At 58.8% G+C, this 18,057-nt stretch overlaps 1 protein-coding gene and 1 long non-coding RNA gene across 2 annotated transcripts in view; both read right to left on the reverse strand.

Moving 5' to 3' along the window:
• The window catches only part of CUNH7orf50 (chromosome unknown C7orf50 homolog), a 130,565-nt gene that overhangs the window by 19,852 nt on the left and 92,656 nt on the right, over nucleotides 1-18,057 (reverse strand). The window lies entirely within an intron of this gene.
• LOC116625587 lies at nucleotides 9,519-11,383 on the reverse strand. Its single transcript, XR_004298109.1, has 2 exons — nucleotides 11,252-11,383; nucleotides 9,519-10,098 (listed from the first exon to the last, which is right to left on the reverse strand). It is a non-coding gene; the product is annotated as an uncharacterized LOC116625587 (long non-coding RNA).

An 18,057-nucleotide genomic window follows, 5' to 3' on the forward strand; every position in this document is an offset into this window, starting at 1 on the left:
GGATGGATGCCCGAGTCTCAGGTCCGGGACCAGGAGCTCAGGCCACCAGGAGGCACAGAGGGCTGCTGTCCTGCACACGACTCGACAGCTGGCTTCCACATCCGGCAGCTGATGTTAGGGTGCCCTGTTCCCACTCTTGCTGGGGGATTCCAGGTCACAACAGACCTTCCTTCTCTGCAGGCTCGTCGAGGAGCAGAGCCTTTGTCTAAGAAAGAAGGCAGACCCGGGAGGCAGGGAGGACCCCATGTGGACTCGAGGGACAGGGGCCTTGACCACCCTGTCTGCTGGACACCCTCCTTCCCCGGCAGGCGCACGCCCTCGGGCACAGGGTCACGGCCACGCACCTGCCAGGTGTGGGGGGCAGCAGGCAGAGCACGGTGTGGTGAAGGGTGTAGGGAGAGGAGACCCCCTGGCTGTACGCAAGCCCCATGGCTGCACCGGCCCAGCAGCTCTGAACACCTGTGAGCTTGGCCCACTGTGTGAAACCGTTCAGGGCCAAGCAGGGACGGGATCGAGGGCTGCCCACAGCACCACGCGTGCCTCAAGGTGCCATCTCTCTGGGTCTCCCTTTGGGGTGGCCCTGAGGACGTACCTGGGTAAGGTGTCCCCGAAGGCCGTGGCTTCCCCTGTAGAGAGGGGCACACTGTGGCCTGGGGGCACGTGGAAGCCGGTCCCCCCAGAGGAGACGGGCAGATGCAGGCGGGCTCCTTGGGCTCTCTGCCTGCTCTGGGGCCGCCGTGCGGGGGCAGAGCCACGAAGTCACCCCCACAAGTACCTAAAGACCTAAAACATGCGGCTGACACCCTGCCATGTTTACGGTTCCCCTGAGAGAGCACAGACCCGTCCCCAGTGGGGGCCCGACATCAGCCCGGACCCCCGTGGACCTCGTCTCTCTCGTGTGTTCTCGGGGCCATCCGGACATGCTGGAGGCGCAGTTCTGCTCTGCTGTCACCCTCCTGTGGGGCCCGGGGCCTGCGTGGGCACCCGTGCTGGCGGACTGGGCTTGGGGGCATCCGGAGCCACAGAATGAGTGGTCTCGCCGTGGGCACAGGCGACGGCTGTCCTCTGCTGTGTGAGTAAGGGCACACAGGACACCAAGCTCGCAGGAGGTCTGTTTGGCACCTCTGTGCCGGCCCGTTCTGGTGAAACCACAGCAGGGACAGCATGCACTTACGAGGCGCAAACCCACAGGAGTCTGCTCAGTGTGCCACTTTCCCTTTTCTGGGGCCCCCTCTGCACCCTGGCCGTGGTGTCAGGCCCTTGGGGTGAGGCTTTCCGCTGGTTCTGTGTGGCTTTATGGGCAGACAGCCCTGTGGACCCCTCTGCTCGGGCAGCGTGGCGGGCGCTGGAGACTTGGGGTGACACGAGCCGTCACGGCGTGAATGAAGACTACCCGTTCCAGACCGAGCTGACCACAGAAACCGGGCCACACAGACCCGCACTCGCGCCTGCAGCCACCCCCAGAGCAGCGGATCGTGTGAGGGGTGTCACGTGCCACAGCGCAGTGGACCCCTGGCATCGTCCCCCACCCCTTCTCTGGAAACTGGGGTCGTCCAGGGGCAGCGTCCGTGGGGTCAGCTGATGTGCCCCCTCCCGCGGACCTCGCCAGTGTCCGGTTTGGGCCGGACTGTCCAGTGTGGGCTTTCTGCCAAATGAGAGACTCCGGGGAGGGGTCTGACACACAATCAGGCAGTGCGGCCCAGGGTGGCGTGGGCCGTGACGTGGATGTGGGCCATCCCCGCTCGCTGGGTGCCTCGTCACTAGTCCGCACCTGCTCCCGAGCACGGCAGCTGCCCCGGTTAAAACGTGGATTGCTCTGAGCCTCAGGGCCCGAGGAGAGGCTCCTGGGGTGACAGCTCGCCCCAGCCCCAGCCCCAGGCGTGCAGCCATGGCCTCCGGCCCTCGCTCGGGGGGCTCCACAAGGGTCGACAGCAGCTCTCTGTGTCCCAGAGAAAGGCCCCTTGTCCTTCCCAGAGCACCCAGGAGCGACGACCAAGTGCTCCTCTTTACACAGGGAGCTGGGAGGGAAGGGGCCCCGCCGTGTGGGAGGAGGAGCGGCTGGCCCAGGCCGGGGCACAGAGGCGGCCAGAGCCCAGGACGGGCCAGGAGCTGCTCAAGTCCGCTCCCCACAGGTCGCTGTGGGCCTGCCACCAGCTGCAGCGGAGTCGGGACAAACCAGCCATCCTCTGGATTTCCCCACTTGGAAAGCAGGAGACACTAGACTCAATGCTTACGAGGTTTTGTAAAGCAAGGGAAACTGATTTTCCTCCCGGAGATCGTGTGTGGAAATCCAAAATTCGATCAGCATTGGAGCAGCTTTTGGGGACGGGATGAGGGTTTCTCCCTGGGCTCCGGAACCTTCTCTCTGCTTGTCTACATGGTGGAGTAATGCCTCCTGACATTTGGTGGCCACATTTTATTTTTCAAAATGTGGTGAAAGGAAAAATTACTCCAGCAGCAGCAAAAGAATCTAGAACGTAGCCAAATTTAGATAAAGACCCCCAACTCTTCGCTATGGGCCGTTCTCGACGGTCCCCCAGGCCAGACACTGAAACGTGCACACACCCCTTTGCTCACCCCACAGCTCCACCAGGCAGGGGGCTCGGGCCCCTGGGACTCGCATCCCGGGCCTGGGCAGGTGCCATCCAAGGCAGAAAGAGGGAGCTCAGGCCTGCAGGGGCCCAGCGCCACGGAGACACAGACGTCCTCCCTAGAGCGCAGACGCAATACGAAAGTGGTAATGGAATTCTGCGGCCTTGTTTTTCACGCCAAGTCTCTGCATTCGCTGTGGGCTGTATGCTCAGAGCACATCTCTGTCTGGACAGGGCCACATCTCCAGGGCTCCCACATGGCCACCCCCAGGTCTGGCCCAGGGCAGCCGGCAGCGACACATGACAGGACGGGTCTTCCCAGGCTCCCAGTGCTGCTGGGCCCAGCGCCCGCACCTGCGGGTCAGCCCGAAGGCTCCCTCTCCACAGGCACCACGCATACCTGGCCACTTCCCGCGTCGACATCTGCAGAGAGCTCTGGGGTTTGACAGAGCTCATCTCCGCAAGCCCGCTCAGAGAGGTCTTTACAGAAGGCGCCCTGCCGCCCGGAGGCCAGTCTGTGGTGGGTCTGGAGGAGGGTGGTGAAGGGCAGAGATGTCCCAGCAGCCTGGGTTCTGGCTCCTGACCCACCAGGACCAGTTCTCAGAGGGAGGCAGGGGCTGCACCAAGAGCTGAGAAGGGCTGGGCCTTCCAGAAGGCCGGGCTTGGACTCTGCCCCAGTTCCTCTTAGGCTCAACTTTTATGAGCTGCCGACTTGATCCGGGCATCTAAAACCACAGGACTAGCCCCAGGCACACACACAAGCCTCCACCTGGCCCATCGGCAGAGGAGTTGAGCCCGGAGCCATGTCCTGGCTCAGCACGAGCTTCCTCCGCAAGCTCCAGACAAGCTCTGGGCAGCGGTTCCCAGGACCAGTCGCTCTTCAGGAGCTGGGGAGGGATCGGGGGCAGGGAGGAAGAGTCTGAGGCTCGGGGGCTGCCCAACGGGTCCCACCGTGCCAGCTGTGCACGTGAGCCCCTGCTCCCTACGAAACAGGAAACGTGCCCCGTGCTGACGGGCTGACGTCTTACCGTGGCTTTGTGGGGAAAAGCCAGCCACGTGCACACACCTCTCATCACAGCTGGTGGCGGGAAAGGCAAGGCTAACCCGGCCGCAGCAGAGGTCACACCGGCTCCGGTCAGACGGGAGCACAGCGCTCACTGCACGACTGAGGCTCCGGGGACCAGGACGCAGGCTGAGAGTGAAGACAACCCTCCAGCTGGGCCTCAGCGTGGCATCGGGGACAGGGGGCTGCCGGCACCTGTGCCCTGGGCCCGTGAACGAGGGGCACCCTCAACCTCCAGGGCAGCCCCCACTCCCACCATGGGGTCTGCAGCCTGGCTGGACGCACCGGGAGGCTGGGGGAAGCTGGGGCAGGGCCTGCGTGGGGCCTGGGCTCTCCCTCCTGGCTCCATCACCTCAGGCAGAGCGGCCTCCCCTGCGGGCCAGGGACCCTCTGCCTCTGCCAGGACGCGTGAGCCCACACGGCACGCAGCAGGGGAGGTGCGTGCTGCCCGAATCCGGAGGGTCTGCCTCCCGGGAGGAAACAGCATTCCCTGCATGGGGTCCGTCACGGACACTGACCCATCTCCCCAGCAACAGGTGTGCAGCCAAGGCCGGGGGATGGGGCAGGAAGTGCCTGGGCTCACCCAGCAGGCCAGTGACAGAACCGGCCTGAGTCCCGCCCGCTGTCCCTCCTCACCACCGGGCCACCACTCCCGAGAGGGGAGCGCCCATGGGCTCCGTCGAAGCAGCCTGCAGGTGCTGGTTCTCGCCTCTGGGCACTCAGGAGTGCCCACCCCCAGCCTTGGTCTCTTCCCACTGAGGAGACATCAGAACTGCCTGGGCCCAGGGGTCGTGTCTCGCGCCAAGCCGCCATCCACCTCCAGGGGTGGGCCGGCCCACGGCCACCTTCCCTTCCCGGGGACGTTCCTTGGCCCCAGTCACGTCTGTACTGTCCTCTGCACAGCGCCTGCCTTCCCCAGACCTCCTCCTGCTTCAGGAGCGAGCCCAGATCACGATCCAAAAGGGCACTCTCCTCATTCCCGTCGTGGTCCCGTGGGGGCGCCTGCTGAGGCCCCAGCCCCCGCATGGAAGGGAAGGGGGGGCAGCCCCGGGGAAGAATGTCCCGCCTGGCTACCCCACCTCATGTACAGCCGGCTCTGGCTCAGTCGGAAAAGCAGGTGACTCTTGATCTCGGGGTCATGAGTTCAAGCCCCACGTCAGGCGTAGAGATTACTAAAACAGCATAAGCTTAGACACCACGAGGAGAGGCAAGTGGGCAGGCCCAGTGCTGCTGTGCGATCTGCTCCTCCCCGACCTCGACTGAAGACACAGCCGCTGGGCTGGCTTAGGAGAGCGCCCAGAGTTGCGATAAACCCTGAGTGGTTCCCGAGACCACTTCCGTGCAGCCTGTGCCCCAAGCAGGATGTGTGAGAGCAAGACGCCCCCCTCCCGCCCAGGCTCACCCAGGTCCCAGTGGGCCTCTGAAAAGAGGGGCGGTGTAGACCAGCACACGTGGGCCCTGCTCGGCCAGGGAGCGGCAGGGAGAGCTCTCGGGGGAGGGCGAGCCAGTGCACGGTCTCGAGGCCGGCACAGCGGGGACCAGGGTCGGGAGGGGCAGCACCTGAGCAGGGACTGACAGGCAGGGGCCCACCCCACCAATCTGTTCATCGTGGCGGCAGAGCCAAACTACTGGAAATAGTTTCACGCAGCGTCAGAAGACAGTCCGGGTCCAGGTATCCTTTCCTCACCTGGAAATGCGATCCGTGGCTGGAGGGGCTCCTTCAGCACGGGGCCTGAGGCTGGAGCCGGGAGCACAGGGAATGGGGTCAGGCCACTTCAGACAAGGGCTCCCCGAGAGCGGGACTTGCGCTGGGCGGTTGACCGATGTACCCCGGGCCGTCCAACAGTGCTGTTACTTGCTGCCTGCCCGATTCCAGCAGTGTCCTCACCCACCTGTCACCTGGTAAAACCCATCAACTGACCACCCGACAGAGCGGGCGTGTTAGAACACCGCGCAGTAGAAACAACGGTCAAGGGCGAGCCCGAAGCAGGGGGCTGCTGTCAGGGACGCCCTCACACGGGCGCTGGGGTTTGGGGTGAAAGTGACCGTGACCGTGGGGGGTGGGGGGCATGAGCCGGGGAGCCTCCTCCCCTTCCTTCTCTGCCCCTGAAGGCCTGGGTGGCAAGGGAGGCAGTCTCTCTATGGAGTCCTCCATTTACAGATGTACCGCATCCGTGCGGCCCCCGGGCAGAGGATCCGTAACCACAGTCGTCTGTCCATAAACTGCCCAGAATGCTCCGAGCAGCGCCTTCCACACAGGAGGCCCTCCAGGGCCACAGTGGGGTCTGCTGACCCTTCGACCCTTGGCACCCTGAAGTCAACTGTCCCAGAGCCCGAGTTAGGGGACAGAAGGGGCTCTGCAGACAGGGGTCCGGGGATCAGCAGAAAAAAGGAAGCTGGCTCTGGCCTGCAGGCCTCCCCATGACGGAGCCCCTCTTCCTTCTGGTTCTGAACCTAGGAGTTCGGTGGGCAGGCAGGAAGCCCACGCCTCCGTCTGTGGCACCGCTGGAAATTTTGTTCCAGTTCAAAGACTGAACCTTAATCAGACTCATTACCTCAGTTATGAAAATTCAGAAGGGTAACTTATGGTAACAAACTACCCTTCCTTTTCTAGAAATGAACAAAAAAGGGACGGTTTCCTGTACTTTTTCAATGCAGTGTTTTATTTTGAAATAAGCAGATGCGCATGCAGCTGTGACAAGCAATACGGACGCCCCGCGTGCCCCCTTCCCGGGAGCCTCAGTGACATGGCTTGCAGAACCAGGACCAACAGGCCTTTTCAGCCACCAGAAACTCACAGCAACACCCAGCCGACTCGTTAGAGCCGATGAGATAAAACGTGCGGGGATGAACCGTCACATCCTTCTCAGGCCCATTTCCCCAAAGTCCCCCTTACCACCCTAAGATACCTGCCCAAGCTAACACGCAGAGTGCAGTCAGTCCTCCGCTACCGCACGAATGGGACAGTTCCCCGTTTCATCTGTCTGCAGCATCCGGGTTGAGACGGCAACTTCAGAAAACATGCACGCGGACGCTGGCGAAGAAGCGGCCAGGAGACGGGGGCTGCGGGGCCCTGTGCTCGGCGGGGGTCTCGGGCGGCGCTGAGCGGAGGCAGACGCGGGCTCTGGCCTCGAGGAGCTCACGGCCGGATGTAAGTGAGCTCCTGGAGGACAGGGAGAGCGGCGGCCAGAGCGGCTGTCAGGTCGGCGGGGGCTCCTCGCAGAGCACAGCTCCTGGATCCGGACGCCCGTGCCCGTGGTGGGGCCTGGGGACCCCGAGGCGGCGTGCAAACGCAAGACGCGATACACGGGACGCGCAGGGACACAGAGGCCGTTACCGGAACAAGCACCATCTGGGCGTCGCTACCGCATCTGCCGCAGGTCTGAGACCGTGACCGGCGCGCAGCCGAGCACAGGTGAGGTCTCCACCCGCCGCGTGCCAGGACGCACCTGTGCCCTCCACGGGTCCTGCCAATGCCACCGTGGTCTGCCGCCGACATTCGCAGTGGAAGGAAATGCTAACTGTTAGCAGAGACAGCGAAAACAGTTATTTCTTTAAATTCCAGGTGCGAACTCTCTGAATTTGAGCGCCGGGATTAAGAATGTAACCCCAACTCGAGCCCGGCTCCCCAAGCCTGTAGGTCTGCCACCACACACCTGGGAGCCCTGGAACAGCCAGGCTCTTGCCCCACCCGCTTCTCCCCATCTAAATGCACCTGGCCTCGGAGAACAGGACGGAAGCCGCTGGACCCTCTTCCCAGAAACACACATGCCGGCACACACATCAAAGAACAGACTCCAGGACTGCAACGGAGCTCACCTCCTGTTTTCAGAGCAGATGAGGAATTGGAGGGGTGGAGTCTTGTCCACTGCTCTGGGGGGGGGGGGGGGCCTTCCACACTGACATTCTTCAAACCCCAGGCCCTGGGCTGTTGGTGGGACCTGACTCCCTGTCTCAGCTTCTGGGCGTAGGGCCATGGGGCCACCTCCCCTGCCGCACAGTGCACCTTCGTGCTGGGCAGGCCGTGGGCACCAGACAGCCCAGGGCCGGGAGACCAGTGCAGGTCAGGAGCGCCGGTGGCTCAGCTTTTCCTACTGCTTCTCTTAACGCCAGGACAGAAATGGGTGTTTGTTAGAGACCAATACGCACTGCAAAGCCCGAAGACACACAGGTACACAGATGTGGGTACGGGACACAGCCGTGATGACCAGCCCCACAGAGCTTCAGCCTGAGATGGGGGTCAGGATGCCCCAACTCTCCCACGCTGTCCTGGGACCAGCTTACCGGGTCCTTGGGAGACAGGGGGTCCCGAGCCAGCGAGGAGCGCTCCTCTGCCCAGCCCCACACCCACAGTCGCCACGGTGTCTGCACACACAGAGAACCTTCAGCCCTGAGATGGCATCTTTACAAAGGTCAGATTAGGTTTCTGGAAACAAAGTCCTCTGATACTGCAAGCCAATCCTTCTATTTAGGACACTTTTACCATTTCACAGCTGGTCTGTCCATCCATCCAGTCAGCATGTCCAGCCCTGTCCTTGGAGGGCCCACTCTCTAGTGGAGGCAGACACATGGATGGACAGCAGGAGCAGACAGGCTAGGGTTTGGGGGGGATGGGGGTGGACAAATCTCCACGTTCCTGTGTAAGAGGGAAGAAGGTGTGAAGGAGGTGCCCACAGGGACTGGTGACCCATGGGGAGGGCCACCTGGCAGACATCGGTGACACCTTCCTCCTTTTACCGTATCAGCCAGTCCTGACTGGCAGACTCCAGCAAGCCGCCCCTCCCAGCAAGTGTGGTGGACGACGCTGCCCAGGCACGGGTAAGTCAGCACCGTCACTGGAGGGTGCAGGGCCTGCTGCCCGTTTTGGTTCAGTGTGGAATGTGGTCAGTCTCGGCACTGCCCCTCCCAGAGCACCATCTGGGGCAGCCATCCAGGGCAAAGCGCAAGCCAGGCGCCTCGGGACACAAGTGAAGCGCAACCCTGTTCCCCAGGAGCCTTAGGTGGGGACAGAGGGACAACATGTTAACAGGCTGAGCTGTGGTTCTGTCTGAGCCCGTGGACACTGGCAGCAGGGACAGGAAAGGCCATGGGGGAAGGGAATGCTGACGTTGACCAGGAGAAGACCAACTCTGGCAGCAGGGGTGGGAGGTCAGGGGAGGAGGGGCACGACAGGGAGGACTCCACAGAGAAGGAAGCTGGTAGGCGGGTCCTCCCCTGCCTCCCCGCCGAGTGGAGGGGTCGGCGTTTCATACTGGGCATTTACGGCAGAGCGGCTGCCCGCACCAGCACAATCTTAGGGCCTTGTGAGAGCAGGCGGAGTCCCCAAAGAGGCTGCAAGGGGCCCTCTTTGCCCAGCCTCCCACCAGAGGCACAGGCCCCAGCACTTCATGGCCAGACAGAGAAGGCGTGGACACTGCCCCCCACAGGGCAAGGCGAACCGCTCGGCTGAGGCAGGACCCCACTGGGTCTTCCTGGACCTCCGGGCGCCAAGGCCCCCCCCCGCTGCTAGCCCTCACTGCCTTGGGTTGACTCCCCCCGGTGTGAGCTTCGTCATCCCGAGTAGGACTGCCCGACTGGGCCCTCATTTGGTTTTCGGGAACTCATGATCTGGACTCAGTAACGTTTCTCTCGTTACCAGTGGGCCAGCGTAGGCGTGGAGCCCAGGGGCACTGGGAATGGTCAACAGCCTCGTGTGGAAGGTCACCGCTGTGGCTTCTAGGCCTGAGTGCTAGATTGGAAGGCAAAGGTCACATGTGCAGCCCTGCCCTGTGTTCACAGCAGGCCCCCAGCCACGCCCACCGCCTTCCTAGTAAACTCTCAATCTGCCTTCCTTTCATTTCCGGAAATGTGGGACTAGCCAGGAATTGAAGGCTGCACATCGTGTTTAATCTGGAAACACCATTCTGGCAGGCTGATGGCCAGAACGGGCAGAGCCAGGCAGAATATTAAGTATAGGAATTGTAAATGAATCTAGAAATAACATTTACTACACCAAAAATATACTTCTCAACAACTTCCGAAAAATCAGCAGAGACTCGTTCCTAATCTGGCAGTGCTGACTTTGCCACACGTTAACAAAGATCCGATTCTTAATGTGTGAACGCATACTACACAAGTGCAAAAACATCTGCCCCCCACCTCAGCTGGGGTGGGCCCAGCGCTCGGGGAGCAGGCACAGGGCGCAAGCTCTCCCAGGACGACTGCGGGAAGACGCGCTGACACTGCTTCTCTCAAGGGAAAAACAAACAGTTCTGCACAGGACTTCCCAATGTGTTTTCACGCTGCTCCAACCGAACACTCTCTGGACTGTATTCTCCCTCAGCGGCGTCTCGGCTGAGCCTTTGGGTACAAAGTGAACAGGGCAACTCGATCTAAATCCTCATGTCAGGGGCCCCGCTGCCTTCTGGGCCCTGTGGGCTGTTCAGGACCTGCAAAAGGTCTGAGCTATGGGAAAAAAACCAAAACATGTATTGGCTCCAAGATGAAACAGCAAAATCCAAACAAATGCTGCACTGAATGTATACAGTGTATCATTAAGTCAACTCCATCAATTGTTAAACATAACTTTCAAAAAAATTTCATCACATTTGGAAACCATGGGTTAGGTTTTTTTCACTTTGCAAGAATTCCTGAATGTACAGTGAAAATTCACGTGCCCAAATAAAGAGTTACAGCCAAATCATTTCACAAGCAAAATAGTAATATCCTTGTTTACGTTTTCCTCCCCCAAACAATGATGTGCTATGCGTGGGTGGGCCTTGCAAAGGTAAGGCCGCCTTGGGCTACAAAGCCCTGAAGATGTCCCACGCAGAGAGCAACACCCATCCCAGGAGAGGAGAGAGAAAGGACAGGTGAGTCCCAGAGTGCAGAGCAGGGACAGGGTTTAGACCACTGCCCAGCTTTACAGAGAAGACGGGCTGGAGAGCCAGGGGACTCGCGTGGGGTGACATGGCCTGGGGCTGAGCTCTCTGAAGCAGCAACCAGAGGGTCAGCGGGCCTCAGAGGCCTTCCCCAGGTAGGAGCTGCTAAGGGCACAGCTCGGAGCCTCCCTCACGTCCCCCATCCCCACCCCCCCCGGACCCGGACACAGCCCGCAGCCCGCCCCCCCCCCCCCCTGGCGCAGGTCACCGCTCCCCCCCCCCCCCCCCGCTCTTCCCCCGGGACAGGACACAGTTCAGAGCCCCCGACCTCCCCCCGGTGCAGGACACAGCTCGGAGCCCCCACGACTACCCCCCCACCCCCCGCTGCAGGACATAGCTTGGGGCCCCATCCTCACCGTGCAGAACGCCGAGGCTGGGGAGCAGGGCGCTCCGTGACCCCAGGAAGTGGGCAACGTGGACCCGGGTGGCCGGGTGGGGCTCCCAGGACGATGTAACCCCGGGAGCGGCGTGGGCCCACCCGCGCCCGACCCCATGGGGGAAGGGCACCCCGCCCTCACCGTGAGACGTCTTACCAGGGCCCGGGGCCTCCCCAGGCCGGGCCCCCCGCAGGAACCGCCCCCCCTTCCCGAGCCGGACACGCCCCGCCCTCCGCGCGCTCGGGCAGGGCGGATGCCCCCACACCCACCGGGCCCCGCTCCCGGGTTCGGCGCACTGACCTCCGCGTCCCGGGCAGTCAGCGTGCCCAGGGCCCGCCCGGCTGCAGCGCCTACGCACTGCGCATGTCAGGCCGGCCCGGCTCGGCTGGAACCGGATCCAGCCGGCCGGGCGGTGACGCAAGCGCGCGGGCGCTCGGCATGTGAGGTCCCAGCGTGTGGGCGTGGCTCCGGGCGGTGGGCGGGACCCCGGCGGGTGAGGCCCCCGCGTGTGGGCGTGGCTCCATGCGGTGGGCGGGGCTTGTGGCCGCAGGTGGGCGCGGACCCCCAACCCCAACCCCAGCCCCAATCCGGCTCTGCAAAGGAGGCAGGAGATGGGCGGCGCCAGGTTCCTTATTTAAGGAGGTTGTTCAGAAGAGAATGGCGACTCAGGGCAGCTTCTCGGTCCACAGCTGGGCCACCCAGTGGCACAGACAGAGCCCACGCCCAGAGGTCTGCCTATTTCCAGGCCCTGCTCCAGGGCTGCTCCCCACAGGAGGCAGGAAAACCACTGCTGCAGCGCCCCCAGTTGCTCCCCATTTGTCTGCCCACAACATGGACCCCCATCTGACTGGCAGGCTTTGGTCCTGCGTGCTGGCCCCATTCCCACACCTCCACCACTTGCAGCACCCTTGGGTTCCTTGAATCTGGCCTGCTGTCTCCTCCCCAGGGCCTTTGCACAAGCTCTTCCCTTTGCCTGGAGCCTCATGACTAGTCCTCCTCAGTTTTGGAGAAACCTCTGCTTCACCTCCTGAGCACCCCCCCCCCAATACCATGGCCCTGCAGCCCTTCTCAGAGTGGTGACAGAACACCCACTGGAGTCCTCTGATTAACATCTAGTCCCCTCAAACTGGGAGCTTGACAAGGGTGGGGCTCTAAGACATCACCCAGGCAAGGCCAAGTGTTAACAGAGACCCACTGAATAAATGAATCACAAAGCTTTTCCTTCACCATGTGAACGCCTGAATCTCTCTCGAGCATGGGTTCCCTCCCCTAAGACTGCAGATGAATCTTAGGACGCAAGAAAAAACCACACGCGGGCAGCCAGGAGCCTTCTGATTCCACCCAGGGGCCTGCTGGAGGCTCTGGTGGCAGGGCTGGTTGGGGACAGGAGCGGACGCGTCCAACTGCCTCTCTGGCAAAGGTCAGAAGCTAGGCATCCCAGGACGCTCTGTCCTCTGGCTGCTGAGGCAGCTCTAGAAGCCGTTTCTTCATTCACCCACTGTGTGCCGGCTGCCGGGTGTGGGCTTCCCGCTCTGGGTGTGGGTGTCCCAGCTTCCCAGCCCGATAAGGATCTCCAAGGTCCCGGAGCCAAGACAGACTCTTCCTGTGCTTTTCCTCCTGGTCATTTCGCCCTTACCCGTGGGCTACTCTACACAGAAGCCTGCCCAACAGTGACGACGGGGCAGGCACACAGGGACTGCAGAGGCCTGTGCCAGGGTCGGAGGGACGGAGGGGAAGGCAGGGGGCAGGGTGGGCACGGCCTCTATGCCTGGTGGTCTCACCTGTGCTGTCCTGCTTAACCTCTGGGAGGCAGCATCGGCACCACACTTCACAGATGAGGAAACTGGGACTCGGAACTGTTTTTTAAAAAGTTGCCAAGATTGCCAGTTTCCTGGAAAGGACTCCATTCTGGGACTTCTGAGTCCTAGAAGATCTACGTGCTGATTTTCTAGTGCATTCCAGTGTCACTACTCAGCCTTAAGAGCCCTTGGATTGATTGCTTTCTTCACACCCCATCTGGCTCCCATGACTCAGCAGCAGCCCTGGGAGATGGGAGCGGGAAAGGGAGGGAGCTGGCTTGGCACACCACATGCCGGGACGGGATGCACGGCTCCCCGTGCGCTCTCACACCCTCCACCCTGTACCCACATTTCACACCTGGGCCTGGGGCTCAGTGAGGGCCCCAAATGTGCCAGGCCTGCCTACTCCCAAGCCACTGTCCCTTCCGGGCCCTGCAGGTTGCGTTCCAGCACCCCTAGGGCACACACAGAGGCCTGGGCCCTGGGCAGGTGGGGCTCTCTGCCACAGCACGTACTGCCAGGCCATGCTTCCCACCAGCTGTCTGACCCTGGGCCTCCCCAGAGGGCAGCAAGCACAGGGCCACTCACTGTGCCCGTGGGCTTCAGTGCGGGGGCCCCCGAGAGAAATGGTACGAGTACAGCCTGAGAGCCTTTGCCGTAGAATGATCAAGAGCCCCGCCTGCTGTGCGAGCCTGGCGGCAGCAGCTACACCCACCCAACGGACCCTGGAGCCCCACCCTCTCCAGGCAACTTAGCTCAGCAGCTCCTGGTTAGGAAGAGCTGTATCGCCAAGGACCAGTACTCATTTCACAAATATTTGTTAAGCAATGTTTTCACACTAAATACTCCTCCGAGTGCTAACTATACTGTGGGGTACAGAACAGACAAAAATGCCTGCAGCCACAGTCCGAATGTTGGTTTCCCCCAAATTCATATGCTCGAACCTAATCCCTGGTGTGATGGTATCCGGAGGTGGGGCCTTGGGGAAATGCATGGGTCATGACGGCAGAGACCCGAGAGCTCCCTGGCCCCTTCCACCACGCGGGGACACAGCCAGAAGACGGCCCTCCATGAACCAGGAGGAGGCCTTCCCCAGAACCCGACCATGCCAGCACCTCGGTCTTGGACGTCCAGCCCCCGGAACGGTGGGACACCCGTGTCTGTTTATAAACCACGCCGGCTGTGGCATTCCACTACAGCAGCCTGAAGTGACTGAGCTACGTGCCCGTAGCGAGATGACGCGAGAAGATTAAAATACTGCGGGGAAAATTAGGTAGGCTAGTTGGAGAGTAAGTTGATTTTACGTTTTGTGATTTAAATGTCTGGGGTAGGATGAAGGTCAAGAAAAACAGTGGTGGGAACCCAGCATCTGAGACCCAAGGTGAGGGCATAGCCTTTGGTATGTGGGAGAAAGGGGGTACAGTGAGCACACAAGTCCTGGGGAGGGGGCATGGAGGCCCGCATGAGGCAGAGGAGAAGCTAGGTGGCTGGGGTTCTAGAACCATGAAATCCTCACCAGACCTTCCCCCAGAGGCAATACGACCTACCCTTCAAAACCAGGGTGCCAGGCCCCCCAAGATCATGTTGATCATTCTGAGTCACGAAACAAAGAATAAGTATGTTTGACATAAACATTACGAACTTGAATGTTTGGTTGATCCACATGCCCAATTTCCGGGCATGCCGCCTCCCAGAGGACCAATCATTGGTGAAATCCACAGAAAATGCCGCAGGGGCATCGGAACGCCCACCTGGATGCAGACGGACACAGCCTACAAAGCTCCTGCACACAGCACTTCCCTCCTGCCGAGCCTCCAGGCACAGGCCCTGCCTGGACGTGGTGTCCGGTGCACAGAAATCGTGTGTGGCAGAGGGGGGCTGAGGGGTAAAGCCCCGGTGAGCAGGGTCTGCTGTCAGCCAACAAGCAAGGGGAAGCAAAGCCAAGGACAGCTCAAGGCCGTCCGGGCTCTGGTCTCCGGGCCAGGCCGGCCCCTCCCCTCGCTGGCAGGGCAGGGCCTCCGTCACTGCAGCCTTGGGCTGTGGAGGCCCCGAGGCCTCCTGCAGAGCCTCACGTCCAGGCCAAGGGGTGTCTCACTGGGATTCTACTAACCACTGACAGAGGAACCCACAGCAGCTCCGCACAAGCTCTGGCAGAACACCGGCGAGGAGGGGCTCCTTCCCGGGGCATCCATGAAGGCGTTACCAGCCTGACAGCAAAACCAGACAAAAACAGCACGAAACAGAGAAAACCACAGACCAAAATCCCTCATAAATATAAATGCAAAGATCCTAATCAGCAACACATACAAAGAGTTGTAGACTGCAACTGAGTGGAGTTTATTCCAGGGACGCAAGGCCGATTCAGTACTCAAGAATCAATCTATATAATCCACCCTATCAACCGGCTAAAGAAGAAAGAGCACACCACCATATCAACAGAGGCAGAAAAAGCACTCGGCAAAATTCAAATCCCATTCATGATATACATCCTCAGAAAACTGCTAATTGCGGGAAGCTTCCTTAACTTGATAAATACCATCTATGCACCCACCTGCCCCGCAAGTCCAGGGGCAAGGCACAAAGGTCCTCTTACACATTAACACTGGGAGCCCTGGCCAGCATGACAAGGCAGTAAAAGGGAATCAAAGGCATTCAGACTGGAAAAGAAGAAATACAACTGTCTGTATTTATAGATGGTGTGGCGGTCGGTACACAAAATCCCAAGGAACCTACAAAATAACTCCAAGAACTCATGAATCCAGCAAGATCGCAGAACACAAGAGCAAAATGCAAAAGTTGATTGTATTTCTATGACTTAGCAATATACATACAGAAACTCAAATTTAAAATACAATACCACCTACAATTGCTCAAAAAAAAAAAAAAAAACTTAGTTGTAAATCCAATAAAACACGTTCGGGATCTGTATGCTGAAAACCAAAAAGAAATCAGATGAAAGAAATCAAAGACGCTCTAAGTAAATGGGAGACGTGCTGTGTTCACGGACTGGAATCCAACCTGGCAAAGCCAATTCTTTACAAGAGGAGAGACTAGTTTCATGCAAAAGCCCAGCCAGACTTTTCACACATATATACAAGATTATTCTAGGATTTATATGGAAAAGCAGAGGAACTAGAATACTTAGAGTAATTCTGAAAAAGGAAAATAAAGTAGGAAGAATCACTCTATTTGATTTCAAGACTTACTGTGTAGCTACCGCAATCCAGACAGCGTGCTGTTGACGGGAAGTGAAAGAGAACCCAGAACTGCCTCATTAGCACGTTGAATTCTGACAAAAGTGTGAGAGTAATTCATTGGAGGAAAGACAGTCTTTTCAACAAATGATACTGGAGCAACAGGACATCCATGGGCAAAAAATGGACCCTGAACCAAAGAAGATGTACAGATGGCAAATAAAAATACGAAAAATTCTCAACATCATGTATCACACACACCTGTTAGAACGGCCAAATCCACAACACCGTCTCCAGCAGATGCTGGAGAGGACGCGGAGCAGCGGGCTGCTGGTGACAGTGCAAGATGGGGCGGCCACTCCGGAAGACGGTTCGGCAGCTTCTTACAAAACTAGGCCTATTCTCACCACACGATCCAAGCAATCATCCTCCTTGGTATTTACCCGAAGGAATTGAAAACTTAGGTCTACGCCAAAACCTGCACACATGTTTACAGCAGCTATATTCTTAATTGCCAAAATTTGGAAACAACCAGCATGTTCTTCAGTAGGTGATGGATAAACAAACCATGGTCCATCCAGACAGTGGAATATTGTGCAGCACTAAAAAGAAGTGAGCTCTGAAGCCACGGAGGGCATGGAGGAACCATAAATGCATGTTCCTAAGTGAAGGAAGCCAGTCTGAAAAGGCTTCGTACTGAATGATTCCAACTGATGACGTCCTGGAAAAGGCAGAACTACAGAGACGGTAAAAGATCGGTGGGTGCCAGGGGTTATGCAGGTGGAGGACTGGGATGAGTGGGCAGACCACAGAGGCTTTTCTAGCAGTGAAACTGCTCTGTATGATACGGTCGTGGTGGATACCTGTCCTCACACATTTGTCCACACCCACAGAATGTACAGCCACCCAGAGTGTACCCTAATGGGGAACCATGGACTCTGGGTGATGATGACGAGTTGAAGAAGGTTCACCGATTGTGACAAATGTACCATGCGGGGGGATGCAGATAATGGGGGGGAGGCGGTGCGTGCGTGGGGACAGGGGAATATGGGAAATCTCAGTACCTTTTGCTCAACTTCGCTGTGAACCTAAAACTGGCATTTAAATAGTCTATTAAAAAAAAAACAGGGGTGTCTGGCTGGCTCAGTCAGAGGAGCGTGCCACTCGATCTCTGAGTCATGAGTTCGTGCCCCACATTGGGTGTAGAGATTACTTTAAAAAACAAAACAAAACATAAAAACCTGACCTAACCCTCACAAATATTAACATACAAAAATTAACTCAGACGGATCATAGACTTACATATCGAATATAACACTATTAGAAGAAAACATAAGAGAAAGTCTTTGGGACATAGGAATTAGTGAAGACTTCTTAAACACGACACCAAACACAGATCCATTGAAAAAACAAAAAAATCAAGGGCGCCTGGGTGGCTCAGTTGGTTAAGCGACTGCCTTCGGCTCAGGTCATGATCCTGGAGTCCTGGGATCGAGTCCCACATCGGGCTCCCGGCTCAGCGGGGGAGGCTGCTTCTCCCTCTGACCCTATCCCCTCTCATGCTGTTTCTCTCTCTCTGTCAAATAAATAAATAAACAAAATCTTAAATAAATAAATAAATAAATAAATAAAATCAATAAACCAACTTCACCAAAAGTGAGAAGCTTCTCTTCTCCACGAAGGACCTTGCTGAGGGGGCGTAAAGACAAGCCACAGGCCGGGACAAAGTATTTACGAGCCCCGCGGGTAACGAAAGTCTCATATCTAGAACAGATGGAGAACTTTTGCAACTCAATGGTAAGAAAACGCACAACCCAGTTAGAAAATGGGAAAGGGACAGACATTTCACCGAAGAAGGTATGGGGACAGCAAAGAAGCACACACAGAGCTGCGTGCTATCACAAGGCCTCAGGGCAGAGCAACGAAAGCATAAGGAGGGGCCGCTCCACACCTGCGGGACCGGCTGAGACCAGCGGGGTCGACCCCCGGGACCGGCAAGGCTGCAGACGGCGCGGGCCCACACACGGCGGGCGGGAATGCAGAAATGCTACAGCCACCCTGGAAAACAGTTTGGTTGGTTCTTCCAAAACGGAACATGCACATACCCTATGAC

The sequence above is a fragment of the Phoca vitulina genome, unplaced genomic scaffold (assembly GCF_004348235.1).
Source record: "Phoca vitulina isolate PV1807 unplaced genomic scaffold, GSC_HSeal_1.0 scaffold79, whole genome shotgun sequence".
NCBI classification, from domain to species: Eukaryota; Metazoa; Chordata; class Mammalia; order Carnivora; family Phocidae; genus Phoca; species Phoca vitulina.